This window comes from Scleropages formosus, chromosome 1, assembly GCF_900964775.1.
Source record: "Scleropages formosus chromosome 1, fSclFor1.1, whole genome shotgun sequence".
Lineage (NCBI taxonomy): Eukaryota > Metazoa > Chordata > Actinopteri > Osteoglossiformes > Osteoglossidae > Scleropages > Scleropages formosus.
The window spans coordinates 2,124,809-2,131,527 of NC_041806.1; positions in this window are offsets into that span (position 1 = coordinate 2,124,809).

Below are 6,719 nucleotides of genomic sequence, written 5' to 3' on the forward strand. Positions count from 1 at the left end.
GGTCATTCAAACCGCCTCTTGTTTACTTACTTAGCTTACTGAAAGACATGTCTATTTTTTAGATGAAAATCAAGATTTAAAGTAATTATTTTTACACAAAATTACGTAAAAAAAAGTATGTAAAAAAGCATGATTAAATAAAATTATTTTTAAATAAAATGTCTTTTGCTAAGTGCACGCTGCCATCATTGATCAAAATATTTTTACTTTCCGTTTATACGGGGAGCTTTGTGAAAGTGCAATGCGTGGTAAAAGTACGGTACACAGCATACCGTGGTTGTGCTGCTCTCTTCCCCTTTCCCCGCGTTTCCAGGCCTGGATGTTTGACCGAACAGGTCTCCACTGGGATGTGACCCCACGACCTTTCCGACACACGTTTACTAGGGTAAGAAGCGATGTCGAAGAGGTTTCCTCATCTTCTGGAAGCAAAGCAGACGATCAGCACGGGTCTCCCAGGAAGTGACGTGAGAGAATTTTCACTACGTTTTTACGACTCTGATGACTTTGCCACGACGCGTTTTAGGCGCTGTGTGAGGGCAGGTGTGTGCGTGGGGGTCACGCCCGTGTTTCCCGAACAGCTCGTTGTCGGATCGTCGACACATTCGTTAACGGTCATCATCATCATCAGCATCAGTGCACTCGTGTAAGTTTGGGTAAAAGTACGCGTAGGCTGGAGAACATGAATACATCATCACTGACAGCGTTCCAAACATCCAGCGGTCAGCGGTGCTCAGGTCAAAGGTCAGCCGAGGGCACAGAGTCCTGTAACTCGCAATTTTCCCAGCGAGACCAGGCTGGGAGAGAACCACCCCCATGCTACAAGTTGCGTTTAGATGGAACGGTTGTCATGGTTACCGTCTCATACAGGCCCAGCTTTATATACCTGGGGGAGGGGGGTGGTGTCGCCCAGAGGCACCGGAATTGGCCACTGAGATCAAAAATCAATTTTAATCTTGGAAAAGAATGAAAAACATTGCTGCCAGGAAACGGAAGATCCTCCGCCACCTCATATATGAGGTAAACATGGTACGAGGCTTCGCCACCCTGTGCCTTTGAAAGGAACCAACTGTCGCTCTGTTACAATTAGAGGAAAAATAGTATTGATAAATTCAAGTTTTATTGTTCCTTCTTTATGGTCTTAGAATGCTGATCTACATCTTTTTGACACATATATATATATATATATACTGTATGTACACACACACACACACACACACATTTTCAGAACCGCTTGTCCCATATGGGGTCACGGGGAACCAGAGCCTACCCGGCAACACAGGGCGTAAGGCCGGAGGGGGAGGGGACCCACCCAGGACGGGACGCCAGTCCGTCGCAAAGCACCCCAAGCGGGACTCAAACCCCAGACCCACCGGAGGTCCAACCCACTGCGCCACCACACCCCCATATACTGTATGTATTTGTACCTTAATCAAATTTATACAGCATACAGAATAAGGTGCAGTAACTGACAGGGGCACTAGGCGGAGTAGTGCTTAAAGCTCTCTCCTCGGTCTTGTTCGAATCCAAAAAGTGTTCCGCACCTGTAAATTCTACATCTGTTAAAGTATCGCTGCGTCTGTAACATATGGGTGCCTGGCGTGAACTCCCAGAGTTTCCGGTTCAGCTCCTCGATGAGCTTCTGGATTCCGTCAGCGGCCGATGAAACCGAGTTCATTATTCGTTCGTTGTTCCGCGACTCGTTCACATGTGGATTAAGGGTGGCATCGTTGGCTCCGCAAAGTCAAGTCCTCCGATGAGGGAGGGCCGGCCGAGCTCTGGGGTGGGGTTTTGGGGGGGTAACCGGCCGACTGCCGTGATTATTAAAGCAACAGCTGTGGTGTAATTATATTATAAGCGTTCATTGACGCTTTTCTCTAAAGCAACTCACAGTGTTAAAATACTTAGTTATTTACCCACATTTGTACAACTGGGTAACACAATGTTAGCAAAATTGTATTATGTCCATATTTTTGCATTTTCCATTCAGTTTTGTTACGTTAAATATACTTTTGGCGTGAGTTTGTGTTGAACGTCAGTTCCTAGAAAAATACTCCACATTCTTGAAATTAGCAAATTTTGGTGAATTTTCGCCCCGGGTTCCAAGCACCGAATGTTCCTTTTAGGATCCGATCGGATCTACAACGTTCTGCTGCCTTCTAGAACCTTTCAGTGTCTGTAAGTACTAAACTAAGACTGACACTCCAGTAGAACTAGCGGTATTTTTGTAATCGGTCAACATTAGCTCATTAACTCATCGTAATCAACGCAGGAATCGACACAACTAAGAACTTTTAAAGACTGTTTTTGCGCCGTGTAATTTTCCCGGAGGAACGGAGGGTACGTACTTTGCTCAGGGTTACGATAGCTGGAAGAGGGATTCGAACCCGCGACCTCTCAGGACAATAGCACGGGAAACAAAGAACATCAGCTAGAGGAACCGTGGAATAACTTGGACATGACTCAGGGAAATGAAATAAAATGAAATGGAATGAAATAAAAGTGGGGTTGGAGGGCACAGACAATTCAATAATTCCATGATGAAAGCAGATGACTCCCCCCACCCCGTACCCACACACACTTTCTGAACCGCTCGTCCCATACGGGGTCACGGGGAGCCGGAGCCTAACCCGGCAACTCGGGGCGTAAGGCCGGAGGGGGAGGGGACGCACCCAGGATGGGACGCTAGTCCATTGCAAGGCACCCCAAGCGGGACTCGAACCCCAGACCCACCGCGCCACCGCGCCCCCCCTACCCTGTACCCAGTGAAAATAAAATAGTGGAAACAGTATACAGTAAATCTTTGAAAACTTGTTCGCTGATGTTATACAAAGAATAGTTTTTCCCCATTTTCTACAGCAGAACGTGATAAGTGTATTTCTTGCACATTTTACTTCCAGCCCTGCGCACCGGGAGCTGTTTTTATTACCCCGGTAATACACACACACACACACATTTTCAGAACCGCTTGTCCCATACGGGGTCACGGGGAACCGGAGCCTACCCGGTAACACAGGGCGTAAGGCCGGAGGGGGAGGGGACACACCCAGGACGGGACGCCAGTCCGTCGCAAGGCACCCTAAGCGGGACTCGAACCCCAGACCCACCGGACAGCAGGACCGTGGTCCAACCCACTGCGCCACCGCACCCCCTACCCCGGTAATACTTCAGTTTTATTCAAGGTGCAGCAAAAGGGGGGTCGTTACTGAAAAGTCTTCAAGAGGAGCCTAGCCGAGAAACCCCAGTGGAAAACATGGTACGGTATGGTATGCGCCCCTCCCCCACCATAGCGCCAGGTCAAGGAGGAAACTGTGCTTTTTAAAGATCCACCCTCTGCACCTTTGTCTGTGTTGGCACATTCTTCCTGCACGTGAAACACACACATGCACACACACACACACACACACAGACACACACACACACACACACACACACACACACCCAAAGTCGAATGTCATCAGGATTGTGGCCTTATCTTGACCTGCAGCCACATTCCAGCGGCGAGAGGCAATGGAGGGAACAGATCTGTAAACGACCAGTAAATGATCAATGAAACTGGTTTTTGTGCCGCAGCAGCTGCAGAAATTAAACAGTGCTGTGAGTGTTGTCGGGGCGGGGGGGATGGCGGCGCAGCGGTGCGGCGGACTTGGCTAGGTCCTGCTATGTGGTGGGTCTGGGGTTCGAGTCCTGCTTGGGGTGCCTTGCTGTGGACTGGCGCCCTGTCCAGGGTGCGTCCCCTCGGCCTTGCGCCCTGTGTTGCCGGGTCAGGCTCTGGTTTGCTGCAACCCCATACGGGGCAAGCAGTTTCAGACTGTGTGTGTGTTGCCATTATGACACGTCACCCAAACGTGGAGCAAACTGGAGATGTTTATTACACTCAGCTCATAAATACCATCCACATTTAGGTCTCATTTACAAGGGAAAAGGCTTCGGGGGGGCTGGGCTCGGAGGGTTGTCTCTGGACAAACTCTCATGGCGCCCGTTCCCTCCCCGCGTGGGCCGCTGCCGAGTGTCGGGACGGCGGCGGGAGAAAGAGCGTGAGGTGCGCTCAGGACACAGAGGAGCGGAGGTCAGCGCACGAAAAAGAGGGAAAGCGGAGAGGGGTCACGACCCGTCCCGTGGAGACGGGCGCACTTGTGGCCTGCTCCTCCTTTCCCGCTTCCTGGCCCCGCGGCCGGAGGACACCGTTGGCTCGTAGAGGGACCGTGCAGGGGACACCTGTTCAAAGACACCCTGTCGCACGCCGGGCTGCGCTGGGGTCAGGTTTTGTTTTTCCCAACCGCAAACAACTCGTAATGTTCCCACGGGTTACTTTGAAGTCCCGGTTTGTTTCGACTGGCCGCACCTGGTGCTTGTTTTCTCCGAACGCCGCAGGTGTGGCTGCGAGTCCAGGTGGAGAGTGTGTGTGTGCGTGTGCGTAATTTTTCAGTTCAGCATAACTTTTGCCTCTCGGGATCAAGCGACGCACCGCACCGTACGTCTCGTCGCTTCGTTCGGAGCCTGTTACCGTACAGCTGACGGCGCACTTTCCTCCACGTGCGAGAAAGTGCTCAAAGGCCATAAAAGCGACCGAATTTTATAATAACAAAAGCCTGTGCTGTTAAGGAGCAGCTGGTAGAGTAGTGCTTAGCTGGGCTGCCTTTGGATCCAAAGGTTGCAGGTTTGAATTTCACCTCCAGTTGCAGTACCCTTGAGCAAGGTACTTACCCTGAATTAGGCCAAAGGGGGGGGGGGGACACACCCGGGACAGGACACCAGTCCATCGCAAGGCACCCCCAGCGGGACTCGAACCCCAGACCCACCGAAGAGCAGGATCCGGACCAACCTACCGCACCACTGCACCCCTGATAAATACATTGTACATATATGTAAATATACTGCATATATCCAGTAAATGTGTTTTATTAGATAAATATAAATGTTGCAAAAATTAAAACAACAACAACAATAATAATAGTAATAATAATAATAATTCTGACTGTCTGCACAGTAGGATACCCATTAGGTTACATAACAGAGTAACACTCAGCTGTAGCGTGTGCTCTACCCACCCCCCACCTGAGACTGTCGATGTTTTCACAATCGCTCTCCATACCTGGCTGCCCCTCCTCGACCCTTTGGTTCCCACGCACCCCCTCGCACCCCGATGGGCAACGGCTGCCAAGCGAGCTGTGGGAACGAATGGAGGCTCGGGCCTTCGGCAGGCCCCACGCTGGGTTTTGTTTCTCTCTCTCTCTCTCTCTCTCTCTCTCTCTCTCTCACACACACACACACACACACACACACACACACACACACACACACACACACGGAGCCATGCACACACTCTCACTTACGGAGAAGGGCTCACCCATCCCTCCCCTCCCAGCTGTGCAAACAAACACAGCTGTTCCTGGGAGACGACAGCGGACGCTGAAGGAAGCCGTTTGCTACGAGCGACACAGCTGTCGCCGCGGCTCGACTCGATGGAGGGGCGTCGGCCGCTCTCCCACGCGCTTCGCTGCTTCGCTGCGCACTTGACCATTGCGCTTCCGCCTGCAGCGCTTTGGCGTCCGTAACTGTCTCACTTCGACAATAACTTTATTAAGCTGGAAATGAAAACAAAAAATTATCTGAGGGGACCCACAAAAATAATCAGAGTACAACCAGGACGCAGATGGGTATTCCTGGGGAAAACAAGGTATCCAGAGAGACAGCAAAGAGGAGACAATTCTGCTCAAATAACGAATATAATGTGTTATTATCATCGCTATTATTATTACAACGAGACATTTGTGCAGTCATTATTGTCATTATTATAACTGAACCTATTACGAGCATGAGCGCCTCTGGAGTAAATTCCCCACCCTATTAATAGGTGAGCTGTCACAAGGTGTTGGGCCAGCAGGTGGCATAGTGACTCCAGCTGAAGGGCGTGAGTTCGAATCCCACCTCCTGTTGTAGTGGCCAAGATCAAGACACTTACCTTGAACTGATAGAGTAAAAATGACCCTGCCGGGTGTAACCGGCTGAGACGATCGTGCGTGGCTCAGGACCGTGCGGGACTCTGGAGCGTCACGTATGCTACTATGGGCCTGTGTTGAAATACATCATTGCTTTGGATGCTTCTGGAAGTTTCCAGTTTGTTCGCAGGATATGAACCCAAGAGACAAAGCGTAACCGGTCCCTCTGTGTTTACAAGAACGGGCGTGAAAACAAACAGAGACACTTCAATAAAGGGGCGAAAACACTTAACTGGCTCCCGATCGCGAGTTCAGTGACACCAAAACAACGCGTTCGAGGAACAATCCGGAACAATAAACTGAGCGAAACGGCAGCTCCCGTTGTGGGAAATGGGGCTGACCTGTCGCGACCCTCCGCCACCGCGGTGCCACTCTTCCCAGGCTCTCTGGCCGCTGCCTCGCAGCCCTGCAGCTCTTGGGCGCTCACCTGCTCTCTGCGGGTCGCGTCAGGTCGCAGCGTAGAGCTGTCGAACCTCTGACCCTGGCTACTTTCAACCGAGGACAGCAGGTGGCTTGGTGATTAGAGCTGTCGAGCTGTGTTCGAAAGATCTGGGTTCAAATCCCGTTTCCTGCTGCAGTACCTTTGATCAAGGTACTCACCCTCAACTTATGTGGTAAAATTACTGTGCTGTATGAACGGGTAATGATCCTGTATGTGTTAATATCCTGCATAGCAGCATGAATAAAACGTAAGGAAAGTTTTTAAAAAATGTTCAACCC